At 38.8% G+C, this 18,827-nt stretch overlaps 1 long non-coding RNA gene across 3 annotated transcripts in view; it reads left to right on the plus strand.

Moving 5' to 3' along the window:
• The window catches only part of LOC311438443, a 130,905-nt gene extending 129,117 nt beyond the window's left edge, over window positions 1–1,788 (plus strand). For all 3 annotated transcript variants that reach the window (XR_014694104.1, XR_014694105.1, XR_014694106.1), the window contains one exon: window positions 824–1,788. This is a non-coding gene — a long non-coding RNA (uncharacterized lncRNA). The remainder of the gene's footprint in view (window positions 1–823) is intronic.
• Window positions 1,789–18,827: the final 17,039 nt, after the last annotated feature.

Below are 18,827 nucleotides of genomic sequence, written 5' to 3' on the forward strand. Positions count from 1 at the left end.
ATTACTATATATATTACTACAATACAGGGAAATTTAATATATGCATTTATATCACTGTAAAACAGGATTCACTTTTGCTGCTGTGCACAGAGTAACTTGTTTGGTTGACAAGACTCTATGTTAGGTATTTTGTTAACACCTTTTTTCCTAGTAAAACCCTTTTAGTTCCCCCTGGTTTCAATAAATTACTGTAGTTTAATTTACAACCTAATTTCTGCATGCTCAGGTCATGCTCCCCTCCTTTTTATCTAATGAGGATGTACCAAGCTGTAGCCCAATAGGTAGTAGTGAATTTGTAGTACTAGAGACACTTCAATTTTTACTTCAGTTCCCTTAGGAGTTGATGCAACCACACTATCTGTCTGTCGTCCCCAAAGTCAATTGAAAACAAGGCCCAATCTTGACAAACTTGATTGAGGAGTCAAAATTTAAATTCCTGTAAGTTTACTGAAAATGAGCATGTGTCTAGAAAAAACAGTGTATGCTAATTATCCCTCAGTAACCAATTAGCAGACATGTACTGGCTAGCCAAACAGCTTGCTTACAGTTCCATACTCACTATAGCAAGAAATTTTTTGTTTGTTGGGGGGTTACACAGGATGGGGGGTGAATAGAGCTGATAGGTGAACTGGGGTTATTATGACAGCGGAAATGCAGGAAATAGGATAAACACATAAGACATTGGGAGTTCTTCTGATGAAACAACCTTTTAAAAAATATTTAACAATATTTTTTTCATGAATATTTTAATATTTTTAAAGGATAAAAACTACAACAAAAGTTACCGCAGTGCTGTTCTCTTATACTTTATTTTTCATTACAGGCTGACTTGTCTTACCTGAAATGTGAAGCCTACCCTGGGAGCCTCAATGAGAAAGGATATCTCACACCTCCTCTCACACCTTATGGAATAATATTGAGTAGAAATGGCTTAAAGATTCTGTAGAAGCATGTGAGGAGGGGAAAAAGTAATGAGCACTCATATGCTCCCTGAAGAAAGGTTGTACCCATGTTTGTTGGGGTTGGGAGGACCATGGTTATCTGATTGCGAAAGTGGTGAGGAGAGTGCTGGTATCCATGACATAGTCCAAAGATGTTTTTCCAGTAGCCTAACTGGAGTGTCAGGTACCCTGAATTCACGGGAGAGGAAACATTCTTCATCTTATGCTAGTATGCTTCTGCCATAATTCATCTATGTATTTATTTATTTTTAAATTAACTTAAAAACACACAGAAGAAAATACACAAGATCTCTGTGACTCTCAGCTTCTCTCTGTCTCTCTTTATCTATCTATTTATTTATTTATTTTATTTATTCATTTATAGGGAAGAGGAAGAGACTATTAATTCATTCTTTTTAAATACTTGGAGTTGACTGGGTTCTCTTGCCTTTTCTTTGGATACTGCTGTGTGTCAGTGGGATTAGCAATGCAGTCTTTGGAACAGTGGTGTTCTCTGAAACACTTTCAGTTGGTACAGCTGGCTTGTTTTTCTCCTGGGTCTAATTTCGTTTGAGGTTTTGGTTGTCTCTGGTTTTGGAAAGTCAGAGTGTGATTCCAGGAAAACTCTGATTTTCAGTAATTTTCAAGAGAGCAGGCTTAATCAGGTTTGGTATTGCTCCATTCTGACACATACGTATGTGAGTACACATCTGCAGCACTGACTTCAGAATGCTTCCCAAACTGCTCACTGTGTCTGCAAAACCTACAAATGGTGCTCCCTGTGAATTTTTTTATCCAATTTGTATAAAAATAAATGATAGTTACACCAAATACTTCCCTGTTACAACTCGTCCTCTGATGTGTAGTTGCTGCAGCAATGTTATTTAGCAAGTGCTTTGGAGGAAAACTCCTCCTCCTCCACACAAATTTCTGACTGTCAGCTAGTATTGAGCAATTCTGCACAAAACTCTGGTCATCCACTTTAAATGTAAGTCTTATTTTCAACAGAACAGGTCTGCACCATGTCTTTCATACTGTACATCCTGGCACACTTGCTGCCCTCGGTTGGAAAAGATCACTTCTGTAACTGTGGATATGTGCAGTGTGATAAGCCTCCTTACACTTGCTCCTGCTTGAGCTGAAGACTGTGGTCTGAGCATTTCCCTGGGAACCTCAAACTAAGAGAGTTATAGCAGTGAACAGAGAATGTCTTCCTGTACTTAAAAGAAAAAAAAAATGAGTTGACAGAGCCACTGTTACAGGCTGAGAATCAGGTCTTCACGGCTCAGAAGTGAAAGAGAGACATGAAACCAAAGCCTCCTCCAGCATATCTCATCCTAACTCTCTTCTCCCTTCTCAGTACCAAACTGTATTGTCTTAATCTGGAAATGTGATTTATATGTGAAATATATCGTGGGTGGCAGAGGTGGGGAGCAAAGCTGTACAAAGCTCCCCAGAGCTGCTGACCGAGGTAAATAGTGTGTCATAACACATTTATCAAATAATAGTGGAAACCATATAAAACATATAGGAGAGGGAGGGGGGAAACCCGTTCCCCTCTGGGAACTTACTGAATATTTCAGCCACTTTATAAAAGTATGTGTGCATATGTTTGGGAGGGGGGAGGTTTTCCTAACTTCACCTCTGCAAATAAATCATTGGCCTAGGATGTCTGAACAGACACAGGAAATGGATGAGTGCATTATGGATCAAGGAGGTGGTATTTCTGCCTTGGTTAGTTTGAGGGAGACCACCCAAGCACTGTGGGACTATGATGAGACTGTAAGTAGTGCCTGTAGAGTTCTGAAAGGCTCGGGCTGCAGCCTTTGACATGGTGGGAGGGTGGGGAATAAAATAAAAGAAAACCAAGATTTCTCAAATAGCAGGTATGACTAGTCATTTATCTGAACTGGCTTTGTTGCTAATACATTTTTATTTTTTGGATTTGACAAGGTTGTCAGTGTAGATAAAAAGATTAAAAAAAAAGAAAAAAATGACAAAGTTGTAATAGTGTTGCCTATTTTTGAAACACATTGATGTTTAGATGCAATTCCAAATAAATAAATATTAATAATATATTATGTATTTTTTTTCACTGTTTGCCACTAGTGATTCTGAGAAGTCAAAATTTGATGATCTGATTGACATTGAGCAGAATCTTGAATCATAAATTGTCCATTGAAATCAGTGGGAACTACTTACGGAAAGAGGAAACCATTCCATGTGACAAGCTCACCTTTTAACACCAGTTGGGGGACCTGTGACCACAGAGGGGTGATGCTGGTGTTTTGTAGATGCTCTGCCTTCCATAACCCATGTCTCAGCAGGGTGTTGGCTATGTTCCTGGTCTTTGGGGTGACATGGGAGGCTGGGATGCTGAGCACATGCCATCATTAAAGTGCCTATATCACGTTTCTCAGCAATGGAGATGTTAACTCCCCATATTCAGGCCAGGTTTCAGTTTCAGCATTTATCCTGTGCCTACATAAATCTCCCCTGAAGTTTTGATTTGGTACAGTGCTGTCCATTTGGTGCCCTAAACTGTACTGTGCAGTGCTGCTGCCTGCACTGCTGAACACCTGCTCTTCTTCACCTCAGAAGTCACCGAGTTTGGTTTGGGAGACAAGAGATTTTTTACTTTTATTTTTATTTTTATTTTATTTTATTTTTTTTCACAGTGGTAAGGACTCAAGTGGAGCTGTAACTCTCCCTGGGCAGGTGCAATTGGTGCTTTGCTGGAGAGCAAGGCTGCAAGAGACTGGGAGGACTGAGCAGTGTGCTCAGGTGGCCAAGAAGGCCAACAGCATCCTGGCTTGCATAAGAAGCAGTGTGGCCAGCAGGACTAGTGAAGTGATTGTCCCCCTCTACTCGGCTCTGATGAGGCCGCACCTCGAGTACTGTGTTCAGTTTTGGGCCCCTCGCTACAGGAAGGACATGGAGGTGCTCGAAAGAGTCCAGAGAAGGGTGACGAAGCTGGTGAGGGGTCTGGAGAACAAGTCCTATGAGGAGCGGCTGAGGGAGCTGGGTTTGTTCAGCCTGGAGAAAAGGAGGCTCAGGGGCGACCTTATCGCTCTTTATAAGTACATTAAAGGAGGCTGTAGAGAGGTGGGGGTTGGTCTATTCTCCCACGTGCCTGGTGACAGGACGAGGGGGAATGGGCTAAAGTTGCACCAGGGGTGTTTTAGGTTGGATATTAGGAAGAACTTCTTTACTGAGAGGGTTGTGAGGCATTGGAATGGGTTGCCCAGGATAGTGGTGGAGTCACCATCCCTGAAGGTCTTTAAAAGACGTTTAGATGTTGAACTTAGTGATACGGTTTAGTGGAGGACTTGTTAGTGTTAGGTCAGAGGTTGGACTTGATGATCTTGAGGTCTCTTCCAACCTAGACAATTCTGTGATTCTGTGAATCCTTCTCCATCCAAGGTCTTAGGGCACCCAAGGAATGGATCCACAGCTTGTACTATAAACTGTGGGCTGTAGTTGCAGTTGTGATTTCCACATGATATTTGCAGCCAATGGATCTGCCCCTGCTGTGTTCCCAGCCTGCTTAAAGCAAACCACTACGTCCCCAGTACTGGATGCATATCAATTGTACCATAAGATTTCTATTGCTGATATCTGTACTCTGAGGCCAATTACACCCATTCCTTTCCAGGCTGGGAGAGAGGACAGCAAGGAGAGCTGCCCTGAAAGGCAGCCTGCAAAGCAGTTGGCTGCTGTGTATGTAGGAATGAGCACAGAGCTGAGGAGGGTTTGCGACTCCGTGAATACTTTTAACCTCTCTGGTCCCTCGTGAACATGTTTTTTTTTCCAGCAAGGGGTCCTTAGGGGAGCCTTCTTGTTATATTTTTCCTTGCACTTTGCAATTCCTCGGCTTTCTGTGGTATAAGGTAATCTTGGTACATGAAATGCACGCCTGACAATTTTGCACTTAAATTAATATGTAAGAAATGTAGTATTAAAAAAGGGCCAGAAAAGACTGATTTGTTGTTGAAAGTGTTGTTTAATGCATAATCATTGAAAAGACTCTTCTACACAGAGAAGAAGACAGGTTTCCTTGACATAAAGAATAGGCCTCGATCCCGTAATTATTTTGGCAGGTGCTTAATTCCCAAAGTGTGAGTTATCCTATGAAATTCAATGCACACAGTGAGACAAAGGAGTGGGAAGGGAGGAGGAAGGGATTACAGATGTTGAGAGAAAGGCAAGAGGAGCTTTCTGAACAAATGGGACTGAAAGAGGGATTGAAGGAAGAGAGGAAGGGCGATTGGCGGATAAGAATAGGAAGGCAATTCAGATCTGATGTTGAATCAGCATTTGCTAACATGAATGTGACACTAATGGAAAGGATTTGGGAGAAGAACAGTTATAAGCTAATAGATTTGTTCTCTTCAAAACATTCTGCATGCAGGTAATAACATGTATAGACTTCGTTTGTAATAACTTAAAGTGACATCTTTTGGTTTCAAAGAGAATTCACGGTCAGAAACAAGGGATGCCACACTCACCTGTTTTCCTTCATCTTTTCTTCCTACTTGAAATTTATTTCTGGAAGTCATTAAAATTCAGATCCCATCATTTGTAACAAATGATGTGAAGTGTTAGGTACAGTACTTGGAGTATATGTTTGTTGAAATGAAGAAAGAGATTCTTCCAACACTTTGGGATTTTATGAATGATTTACATCTGGTGCTAAAGTTCATAAATGAAACGTGGGAGAACCAGATGCTTCATTTCTTGACTGCATCGTGTCTGCACATACTGATGGTGAATTGAAAACAGGAATGTCTCATAAATCAGGAAAATCTATTTTTGTACTCTTGATTTCTATTCCGAACATCCATATAACACCCAAACAAATGTGGTAAAATTGGTTCCTTGAGAAACCCTTTATGTTTAGTAACAGTGTGGACATGTTAATAAAAAAAAAAAAAAAAAAAAAAAGCGAGAGAAAAAAAAAAAGCAAGGGAACCAATCTTCAGAATAAAAAAAAAAAAACGCTCAAGATGAGGAACTGTTCTTAGATATCAGCAAGGAAGGCGGCAAACAGCAAGACTGAATGGGACTGTTAGGCAAACTCTGGCATTTCTACAAAGAGTTGAGGTGTGTGATATGGAAAGAATAGGGTGACATTTCACAAGTTTTGGGGGGAGGAAGGGGAAGAAATTAAAAGCTAAATTGTTCCTTTTGTTACTGGCATGATAGCTGAAGGCAGAATCTGGCCCATAGTTTGAATAGGGAGACTGATGCTCACTAGCAGAGATTTCCAAAGGGCTGAGTGAAATTCGGATTTAAAAAAATAAATTCATCAGTGTTTTGGAATGATGCTCTTTCTCACTGACATCGATTGGCCTAAGAACTGTACAGTTTGTTATTGTACTTTGGCGTTGCCAGATTTTTTTGCAAAAAGGCTTTTAAATATCATTTGTTGAATTATAACAGAAGAATGAGCAAAAGTCAACATGCCGATTTGCTTTTTAATAGAACTTATAGATTCAAGTTAGACCTACCCTACCCACTTCCAAATAAATAAATAAATAAATAAAATTCCTTGATTTCATAATATGTATTTATTCACACGTTTCAATTGATTATTCTACAGTTCCAAAAGTAACTTGTAAGAAATGGCAGGGTATCAATATGTTTGATTGAGCAAGTTGTGCAGGAAAAAGTTACCATGTAGCAGCTGACGCGTGGTAGCTGCCCGTGTGCGTCCTCAGCCTCCAACAAGCAGCCGGCAGTTGGAGTGGGCTCGCCCCCCAGCACAGGTGGGTGAGGCGAGATTGCCTCACCTTGCGATTGCTGTGGGGGGATATTGAGCATGCAGGCAGCTCCTGCAGCTCAGCAGAAACTTGATATCTTGTGGTATCTTGTTTGTGTGTCTAAGCCACGGATGTGCATGCCTTGCTAGTTCTGTTAACAATTGAAAACAAATGTTTATTTAAATTTATTTACACATCCCACACACAGATTGAGTGTAGGTGTGCTGGCAGAAGTGAGACTTTAGGAAGGATTTCATAAAGGTGAAGGAAATGGCTTAGCAGCCAGGTTTCAAGGAGACTCCCCAAATGCAAGGAGCAACATGAGGCCACGGAGGCATTTGTGATGGTATCGAGGTAGGCGCTGCTGGCAGAGCAGGTGGAGTTTGTGAGGCAGGGGAGCTGACCTCAGTTTCAGAGGTAGGTAGACAGATTGTATAAACATGCACTAGCCTGTGTATCTGCTACTCCAGTGTTTCTCTCGTGGAAGTCAGTGGAAATTTTGCCTTTTATTTCAGTAAGAACAAGAGCAAACATTTGGGGGGGGGGGGGGGGGAGGGAAATATTCCTCCACTATTTGCTGGGCATTGCAGCCCCTTTCAGACTGAGATGTAGTTACTAAAAGTGGCAGATCTGTTCTGTACTCCTCTTGGTTACCTTCCTGCTCAAAATATGTCCCTAACTAATACAATTTGCTATATGTCATAAAACACAAAGGAAAGCACTTTTCACGCCAAATATCAGAAAAGCGCTCTTTTCTCAACTGTAGAAGTAACAGAAATGATGTGTTCATTTTAAATTCCATTCATGTAGGCCCTAATAAAAGCTATTATAAAATACAATTGTGTGGAGACAAAAAGAGAGATAATATCACTATAGCTCAATATAAAATTTAAGTAATTAAGACATGAAAACTATTACACAATTTACTATGAATGCAACATGAATAATAAAATGTTTAACTATTTCACTTCTATGAAATAGTTTTTATTTTATTTTTTTTTTTTTTGTGTGTGTGTTTGAGGTTGGAATATTGCTGAAGATCTAAATTCCACATTACTTCAGAAGATGAGCATGACTGAAAAGTAAGCTAGCTATGTTTTCCAAGTAAGTCACGTATTTTTAGATGTTGATATAAATATGGAACTTTGCCACATAATGGATTCTACACGAAAAATGTCAGTTTCAGGTGATTTTGATGGTAGCTGTAAATAAAACAGGACTTACTGAATGAGCTGTGGAAGTATTTCAGCAGTGCAGGCTAAGCAGGTGCATAATAGTTATGAAATTGTGTAGACAGACTGATGGATCTCAAGATTAAAATAAAAGCACCCATAAGGATACTGGAAATAAAATATTTTTAAAGCAGTAGATGTTTAAGCTCTACATTTTGCTTTTATGTGATCCAGCCCCGCATCCTCTTCTCTGGTGGGCTTCAGCAACCCTACCGGTAAATGGTTGAGAGAAGAGCTCAGTCTAGTCTTTCTCTAGTTGAGTGAATATCATAATTTATTATCTTTAGTACACACTTTATTTTCTTGCACGCTGACATACGCATGACAGTCACAGGCGTGTTCCGACACTGCCTAGTAACACTTAGCAACATCTGCTCTATGATCCAGCACATTTTTTTTCACTTCATTCCAATCTGATTGTGTATGTTTGTTTTCCTGCTCAAATTTGTGGCAAACAATTTGCTTCAGACTGTGTCCAGGCTCTCAATGGAATAGTGTTCTCCTGAATTGCAGGCACTGATAGCTCGTGTTGGTGGTTCAGTAGGTGGCACTCTTCCCCTTAGATCAGTCCCAGTCAGTGTCCCAGGTGTTACACGGTACACAAAGCAGTAGGCCTGCAGGAAACTAGACTACAGACCCACAACTCACACTGCTGGGGTGTCAGGGATTAACATTCGCCATTGCCCGGATTGGATTGTGTCCTCCACTGGATGCAGTTTGTGTGGTTTGTGTAGCATCCTTGGCTGCCATAGCAGGATACTTCATACCTGCCTCATGCAGAGGATCTGGAATGTGGACTGTCCTCTTCATCGGGGCAATACTGACCTTCAGGCTACAGTTCCACCCAAAGACAGAAAATAAAGATATAGGGGTATGGAAACAAAGCCAAGAAGTGAGTAAGACACAACTCTGATCTCCAGCATGTTTTTTAGGCTGATGCTTTCAAAAAAAGCTTACTGATTTTGCTTGGTAAATTTGAGAGGAGCTTGTTTGCTAGGCCTTCAGAAGGTGACAATTTGCAGTTCCATTTAAAGTAATTTTGTAATTTTGTAGTTCTCAGAGCTTCAGCAGCCAGGTTCTAAATGTCTCAAACTGGGCACCCTTGTTTATGAATTGCTAGTTTTCATTTCTCTGTGCCTTAATGGTTTGCCTGTAAAATGGAATGGTGAAGGTTTTCATGTCTTACTATATGCTTCTAAGCCCCAACATGTAAATGGTTGTGATGTGCTTGATAAAAAATAAAATAAATTGAATTGAGCATTGTGTTTATACTTGTTTTTATGATGAAGAAGCTCATTAGGAAGACTACCTCCTAGACACTTACACACGCATAGTACATATAGTATATTATGGTCATTAAAAATGCCCTAAGTGGACTGGAATGGAGAAACAAAGTCATCACAATCTATAAGTGAAGCAATGACAAATGACAGGCTCCAATTTTGGCCTAAAAGGTTTTTATTTTCTTTGTATTTATTCTGTACATCACCATTTCTTCTTAAAATTGATAAATAATTTAATAACTTTTTATAAGTCACTAAGCTATTTACACACATTAAGATCAATCATTTAAACAACTAAGAAGTAGATGATACACAGGTTAAAGCTCAGCATAGACTTTATAGAGAAGAGTTGTAGGCTTATGGTTCCTTACTCTCCCTAGTAACTCATCCCATATGTAGTTTAATATTTGAGATATAAATTATTCATGAATAATTTTTAGCAATCAGTGAATTAGCCACTTGCAATTAAAAAAAAAAAAAAAAAAAAAAAAGACCTACTCTTCGTGTATTTAATCTGACTAAAGTCAGTGCCATCACTGTGTGATTGGATCTCATCTATTTTTATCTGCTGCAGGAGCTGTTTGATCCAAAGGGGGCAAAACCATCTTAGAAACATGAGAAAAAAAGAAAAGGTAAATCATGTATATAGATGATAAGAGCAAGACTTGACCTGTTGTGTGAACTACATCAATTCCACACACTGTATGACTGTATGCTGGTTTAAAAAAAAAAAAAAAAAAAAAAAAAAAAAAAAAAAAAAAAAGCTTAAGCTTTAGAGAACTCTGCATAGGAAGAGAATACAGGTCATCCAAAATACAAGCAATACTTTTGAAAAGCTATGAGAACTATCTAGAAGGCCAGATCATACTGATCAAATGGTCTGGTGCCTCTATTTTGGAAAAACAATGTCAATTTACAGTAGACAACTCTTCTGCCCCTTTACCAAATAAGGCCTGAGAAAAAGAGTTTACTTCTAGCCTTTGACTTAAATTAAGAACACTCTTTGAAGATGTTTGTAAGGAATTAACATTAAATCCTGCCAAATATCATGCTGTCCATTTTGCCAAGACTGCTTTGCCTCACTGCCTCATGGTCTTTTTCATGAGGCCCAAACTGCTGACAGAATATCACTGTAATAGGAAAAGACATCAGTTGGAACAGTTATTAATATAGAAAAAGACCATGTTAGAAAAGGGTTAGCCATCTAAATGGCCAAGTTCAACAAGACTCTATTATGGTTACATTATCTTCCTCCCTGGAGCATATGTGAATTTATGAAGCTTAGAAGGAGGCAAATTTAGCCTTATGCATACCTTTTTTCACTTGGTCATTCATTATTTTATTTTATTTTTTTAAAGGCAGCTGTAACATCTTTATCTACTATAGCTTTGATTTCTTCTTATCTTCATAGCTAATACATAATAAATACTTACTTATTCACACATATCACATTGTGGAAAAGACATGCTAGTAAGAAAAGGCAGCTTTAGATGGGGGTGGGAGGTCACCTCAGACAGTAGTGAATAGAGATTAGGAATGTCTCACTCAGTGAGACATCAAAAGGTGTTATTTAGAGAGCAAGAAGAACACAAGAAGTTAGACTAACACAAAGTGTTGAGGACAAGATTTCATAGAGAAAAGATGGCTGGTTATATGAAAAGCTGTTGAGATGTCCCAGGGAGATGTAAGAAGATTCAGACCTTGAAATTTGACTAGGAGGAAAATTGAAAACCCTTTAAGTGAAGTTTCAGTGCAGTAAAGACTAAAAATCTGATTGAATAGGTTCAAAGAGTAGGCTACAAGAAATTAATTCAGCAGGAAATTGTAGATGATGTAGACAGATAGAAATTCAATAAGCTTGGCAAGAGAGGGAGAGGAAGACTGGATCATAATGGCAGAGGTATATAGGACGAAACATAGACATGCTAAAGGTAAAAGAGACTTCTCACCATATACATCATTGTAATTACCATAAATCAGTGCAGGAGATTCTAGAAAGAGCTGAGTGTGCTGTAGTAAAAAGTTCTCATCTCGGGTCTTATTTATGCTCTGGTCTCTTCCTTAAAATTTCTTTTTCTGGAAATTCTGTAACAAAGTTTATCTTCATTTCCTCTTAACTTCATTAAATAAGACAATAAGTTTGACAATCTTATTGCTGGATAGAATAAAATTTTATTTTCCATCTATAATAATGAATTCATGAAATGAAAGGAAAATATTCTGTTAAATTTTATTATTTTTTACTAAGATGATAAAAGCAAAACTTTCCCCCCATTCATCATATTTAAATGGTAAGAAACATAGAACTTAATGTATTTAGAAGATAAAACGAAATTCAAATAAACAACAGCACACAACATTCATCTCAAATGTTATTCTCAAGCACGCACATCTCAGTAGTTTAAAATTTTTTATTAATATTTTTGTAACCATCCTTTGCCTACCTTTGTCCTGTTGTGCTGGGATGGGAATATTGATGCTAATCACAGGAAGAGTTTAAAACAAAATGCCATATTTTGTTTTGGATGTCCAGCTTGCTTAAAACTTGACTATCTCATTGCTTGTGTTTATAGGATAATGGGCCAGTGTTCAAGACATGGATCCACATTATGCATTCCACAATGTGATGTGTCAGAGCAAAAAGTCCTGAGTTGGTGCGTCCTCTAATTATTCTGGGTTCGTGCAAAAGTCAGTCCCAGAAGTGAAACTTGTGCAGACAACCCCTTCCTCATTTGCTTTGCTCAATGTCATAAATGATACCAACTATCAGCTTTGCTTCCAGAGGTTTTCCAGACCTCTGCTGTTTCTTTTTGGTCTTTCTGTCTTTGTCTGCTATTTTTCTCTAAGTCGACATAGTCAAAGCAGAGCCTAAGAACACGAAGATTATCCACTTCCAGTATCTTCTCTTCATGGACAGACTTGTATAGTATCTGCTGATGAATGACAGCTTATTGTTCTTTCTCATTATAGTAACATGTAAATCTACTGACTGTGACTAGGGAAACTGGGAGCTTGTTTGCCCTATAAACTTTCTCAAGTGCCTGCTGGAGGCACAGTGTGTTTCCCCAATCACCGTGTTTCACCAGCAATTTCTGAGAATGCAAAACAAACAAATAATCCTAATGTGCATAGCACATTACAGGCAGGAAGGATATGTTTTAATGTAAATTGACTTAAAAGTTCTCAGGCTGAATTGCCTGAAGTGGTTAGGAGTTAGCTGATGGTATATAATAGCTGCTCAGGCATTTTTTCTTGCTTCTTGGTGCAGACAGCATTGATTGGCTGAGCTGATTATAGCCCTACACGTCAAAAAGGTGCAAGTTGATCTTAACACTAGAAAATCGGCTCTTTTGTGAGCAGGCTTAATGCATGATAAGCTATATGGTGTAGACATAAATTTTATGTGCTTGAAATTGAAGTGAACTTTGCTTGTATGACATATCCATGTAGATATGGCCAATAGCTGTTAGCTTCTGTTGCAGCTCTTATTTATTGCTTGTAGTTAAAGTAAAAATCAGTGCCATGCAATTTTATTCAATTCAGGAAAAAAAAAAAAAAAAAAAAGAAACTAATTGTCCTTCTGCCAAAGTTTAAGTGCTACATTTTTTCATTAGAATTTAACAAATGTTCATCTTAAAATAGACTGACAATGGGTCATACTGTTCCACTTTATCTGTTATGAACTTAAATTTTTATCAAAGCTCATACTCACTCTTCCCAGAGCAATTTGTATTTTTGCTCCTGGATTTAACTATCAATTTTTCCTTTGAAACTACTGTTTAGCAGACATAGTATCCTAAAATATTTGAAAAAGATGACTGCTAGTCTTCCATTTTCACCTCTTGCATACAACATGTTATGTAGATGTTTTGGGGTGTTGTTATTGTTTGTAAAACTTTATCTCTAATGCAGAAGTGGTGTATTCTTGGATATTCTTGAAAAAGGTAGCTGCTTCCTTGTCTGAGCTCTGACATTCCTCTTTATTTTGGCCAGCCATGACCATTCCATGAATGCTGTGAGTCAAAGTAAGCTTGGAATATAAACTAATTCTTCCTTCTCCCTTAGATTTGTATTCCACTTCACCATTTGCAGAACCTCATCTTGAACAGGGACTCTTCTTGATGTCATAACATAACTAATAGTAATAATTGAGGAGTTAGGTGTGATCCAGTGTGAGGAAGGGTATCTTCATCTTGCCCTCTTGTGGTAAAGTATATTAAATCCAGGATTTAAAAAGTACGCTAAGCATTGATGGGATTAAACACACTACATGTCTTTAAGGAAGGCACATTCATTCTTTAGAGTTTAGTACTAAGTCCCACGTTGAACTAAATCCGAAAAAGGAATGTAGATTCTGGCATATCTAAAAATGTTGAGCTGGATCTCTTGGTTCTTGCTTTGATGTGGCAATATTCTTCTAGTGCCTGAACCTGGGTAGAGGTGAAAATATAACACAGAGCCTTTTAATTTCATTGTGTTATTTATAACAATTATCTAAGTCAAATTAGAAGTAAATGGCTACTAATCTTTGTGTGTATGTGTATGTGTGCCCAACAGTTCCTAAATGCCACTAGGAAATTAGAGTAATTTTGATATTAAAATGATTACTACCACTTTTGCAATAAACTGATGCGACTTTAGAAGTCTGTCCCTGATATCTTTCATGATTTAGACATCACACAAGCTATAATTGTGCTATTAAAGGAAAGAGAGCTAATCTTTTTGCATTTGAAGTAAGCCCTCATCATCAGACCCGACAAAGCCAGACAGATCAAAAAAGAGTAAAAAAGAGCATTTAAGGAAATTAGTACAAGTGTCAGTTAAAAGGTAAAAATTAATGCACTTATTATTGAAATACAGTTGAAACCTACGTTCTTTTCATTTCTTTGATATTGCTAAAGCATAAAACATTCAATTAACTTTCCATTGTGTTTGGGGGGTAGTGGGGAAAGGCAAGCATTGTCAGTGAAGTGTTAGGTGTGTAGGTAGTGTGCGCAAGGCAAAAATGATTAGATATGAGCAGAGGGTATAGCAAAGGCTTTTACTTTGAAGTCGACAAAGCCAGTCAACTCCTTTAGTATGTTCCAGGACAGTGTTCTTGTATGTACACTGCTTTTCCTGAAGATATAGTATTGAGTCTCTGAGAAGGTAGCATGCATTCCTTTTATCCTCACCGGGGAGTATTTCTTTTCCTGATTATTATTATCTACATCATTGAAACCTACATGGTTATGCACGTCTTTCCTAATAAAAAGTGAATACAAATAAATTGATAATATTTTGGGCCATTGAATAATAGTACTTTGCAACATAAGTGAAATAGATACATTAATTCCTACTTACCCTCAGCCATAAATATGAATTCCCATGGCTGCATTCTTTTATTCTTTGAAAGCTGTTACTACAAGAGCTGATCTGTAAAAACTGATTTAGGATATTTCAAAATATATTCTTGATTTACAACTGTTCTATGTTGGCAACACCAAAGCTGCAAATAATTTCTAGTAATGCAGTAGTTTTCCCATTGCCTGTGCTGTTTAAAGGGAAAGCAGCTTTATATATATATATAGCACTGTAATAGTATAAAATGTATAGATGGAAGATGTTAAAAATCATACCAAATGGGAATCTTTCTGAACCAATTCAGCTGGTTTGTTAACAAAACCTTTCTAATATATCAGTGAAAATTTTCCCCTCTAATTCTACCATCCTTACATTCTACTTGAATTTCAGTAATATTAAGATGATGCTGTAATGTTTAACATGCTTTAATTAAAAGTATTTGCTAATTGGCATAAAATATCTGTGTGATTATTTTTCAATATATTTATGATTTTGCAATAAGAGAACAGCTGCTAAATATTTTCTTACATGCTGATTCCACTTAATCAACATGCTTCTTAATGGAAGTGACAAAAGTTAGAAATTGTGTTTTACAAATGTGTTCCATGAAAACATCAGCATAATGACAAAGTCATGCCCTCTGGGGTACAAATGATCAGGTTTACCACAAAACACTTCTATATAGATAGCAGATAAATCTTAGTTTTAAAATTCTTTGCAATATTGAGCACCTTCCAAGCCAAATGTGTACTAGCACTTAAAGAAAATATTACCAGTTTTAACACCCAAACTCACTTGATGTTTTGATTATTATTCCTATTAATATGCACATGATAGAAGTTAATGCCATACTGACAGATTTAATGCTTTGTAAATGTGCTGAATTAAACTAGAAAGGTAAAAGCAGCCATTACCCTAAGACCTAGAAGAGAGACACTAATCAGCTGCCTTTCTTCCTCCTATCCTTTTTACAGATGGTTGGGAATACAGGTTTTATTTAAGATGCAAGGCTAGAAAAAGCTTAACCACAGGAAAAAGAAAAGGGCTTGACCCTTAAATATTGATTCCATTCGATTGATTACAAGAGATGGGGGTGGAGAGACTTTTTAAAATGTAAGTCTAAAAAAGGCACAAAGCAGAATTAGGTGAAAATCAGACTGAGCTTTGTTATTTAAAGGACTAAAGAGTTGCTGGATAAAAGGCAAAGTAGAGGGAGATCTGGGCACGCATGGAGTCCAGAGCTGGTATCAGGCCTCACAGACTAAGCAGACAAAAGCCCTCTCCGTTCCTGGCAGGACTGCTGTGTCTGTAGACTGCACAGTCAGTGGAAGTTGGGATATCCAGCAAGGGGAGGATCTACATTTGCTGGTAAATTGCTTATTGTGAGCAAAGGGGCGTGATGCTGAAGCTTCTTTTCAGCCATATTGAAAGGTAAAGCAAGAACAAAAAGAGCCCTCATGCTCACTGACAAGTGAGGAGAAAAGGTACCAAATTTGTAACCTTGCACATTGAGCTAAATTTTGGGAGTGAAGTGGAAAACCGGGGATTTTAGGGACAAACAGAATGAAAGACTGTTTTACATGGGATTAGCCAAGAGAGGCTCTACTAAAGGCCATCAAAACCCTATGGCAAGAGGTTGAGCCTTTAGAGTTCAGCTTCTTTAAGAAGCACTACATCCACGTGAATCCTCATGTGCCTGATTTACTTGAGTAAAAGGCTCTGTAATTCTCATTGTCAAAGAACTAAAGTAGTTCTGTAGATTAGTGGGATGAAGAACTGCTCCCTTGGAATGTGCCAAAACCACAAAGAATTCAGTGTAGATACATTGACAAATGGAAACAAACACAGAAAAGTGTGTAATCCAAGGCAGTAATATATATTTTAACCCAAACCACTGCTGTACTCTCAGCATGTCTACTGAGCTTTTCCACACTGCATAGACCATACTGCTGACAGGACTTTCCCCATTCATTTGCCAAGAAAGCACAAAATGTGCTAGATTTTTTCTTTGCATAACTTTCTTAGAGAACAGTGGAATTCTGCAGAGAGATATGCTCAAAGGCATTTAAACTATATGGTATTTGCTGAAAAATTTCTGAATAACAAATTCAGATTTCTAAAATGGGCAGATGTTCCAGGACCCTGTCAGGGGACCTGCTGATCTCCTTGTCTGCATGTAAAACTCCCATTATTGTTAGTGACATTTCTACACAGGTATGTTTTCCTCACTACTTTTGGGTTTACATGGCAAGGTTTTCGTAGCAGGGGGGCTGCAGGGATGGCCTCTGTAACAAAAGCCCAGAAGCTGCCCCATGTCAGATGACAGCCAGCTCCAGCAGGTTCCAAAAGGGACCCACTGCTGGCCAGAGCCAAGCCAATAAGCAGCATTGTTTGGACCTCTGTTAGAGTAGATGTAAGAAAGAAAAAAAAAACCCTGTTGTGCAACAGCAGCTATGAGAGTGAGGTGTGAGAACCAGCCCTGCAGACCCCAAGGTCAGAGCAGCAGGAGGCCAGGGGGTGTTCCAGGCAGGCAGCAGCAGTTCTCCTGCGGCCCGTGGAGAGGCCCCTGGTAGAGTATGCTGTCCCCCTGCAGCCCATGGGTCCCACATGGAGCAGATCTCCATGCTACAGCCCATGGAGGAGCCCCTGGTGGAGCAGGTGGATGTGACCTGGAGGAGGCTGCTGCCCATGGAGAGCCCCCACAGGAGCAGGCCCTGGGCTGGAGCTGCAACCCATGGAGAGAAGCCCACACAGAAGCAGGGGGTCTGGGAGGAGCTATCGCCGGTGGGGGACCTGTGCTGGAGCTGTTTGCTCCTGAGGGATGGACACTGTATTACAGAGCTGTGTGGGAGCTGTTCTTGAAAAGCTGCAGCTTGTGGGCAGCCCACACAGGATCAGTTTGGGAAGGACGGCATCCAGTGGGAGGGACCCTATGTGGAGCAGGGGCAGAGAGGGACTGTGAAGGAGTGGCAGAGGTGAAGTGTTGGGGACTGACCACAGCCCTCATTCTCTGTTCCTCTGTGCCATTCAGGGGGAGGACGGCAAGGTGTTTCTAGTTTGCTCTTAGTTTCTCAACATTCTAGTCCACTCCACTAGTGATAGGAAATAAATTCTATTAATCTCCCTATGTTGAGTCTGTTTTGCCTGTGATGATAATTGTTGAGTGATCTCCTGCCTGTATGTCAACCCTCAAACCTTTTCCATCATATTTTCTTTCTCTTTCCCTTTGAGGATGGGGAGTGACAGGGAGCAGTTCTGGTGGAGCTCAGCTGCCCAGCTGGGTAAAACCACCACAACTACACAAGCAAACCATCTGTTCACTGACATATATGTTATATGAAATTGCTCCAAAGAGGAGACCACAAGGTGCATAGAATCAGGAAAGTAAGGGTGAAACACTCTATTCAGGTGAGAAAGGGATAAAAATTGTGCATGTAAAGTATATTTCTGTTTTATCGATATGTAGTGACATTTAGAAGCAATCACAAATCTGATATTAAGGATACATCCACACTGGAGCTAGGCAGGAGCAAACTGGGACAGCATGGTGCTTTGCCTAGGCTAAGTCCTGCTAAAACAAAACGGGGCCTTGGTGGTGTAAATTAATCCCCATAGGTAGTCTCTATAGGGTTCTATGGTATAACATTATATACCATTGCCCAAACTGTCTCAGATATCACCACACTGACATATAGAAAATACTATAAATGATCATTCTGGGTAATCTATTTTCATTATGGCGTGCCTTCACAACTGCTCTTTATTTTTGCTGTCTAAGGACAACTCTGGGTAATATTTTTTCAAATAAGTATTTGATTAAGAATGGTCACTAAACTTTAAAAGCTACATTTATTTTCAAGTTATTTTCTTCTAGAGTTTTTATTAGTTGCAGCATCATCGGCTAATTCTGCAGTGTTCCAGTTCTGCAGTTACAGTTCAGCTTTAGTGCTAATAAACATGCTGAAAAATCTTGGTATAGAATCAATGGTGAAATAAAATTATTTAGAAATCATTTTTTACCAACATTTAACTTTTGCCTTCTTCCCCATCCCAAAAAATCTATGAGGTTTTAAAAGACTGATAATTTCCTTCATATAGCAATTTCAAAATAGGATTTTTTTTTTCATGCCTGCTAAATCAGAACTGGGACAGTTGATTTCATCAGTAATATACTCCCTTTGCAGCAGTTAGTGACAAAAATGTTTCTCAAGGGAAGGAAACAAAGTTTACTTACATATTTGTAAACCTTCTTAATGCTTTTTTTGA

Source organism: Aythya ferina, assembly GCF_964211825.1.
Source record: "Aythya ferina genome assembly, chromosome: 5".
NCBI lineage: Eukaryota > Metazoa > Chordata > Aves > Anseriformes > Anatidae > Aythya > Aythya ferina.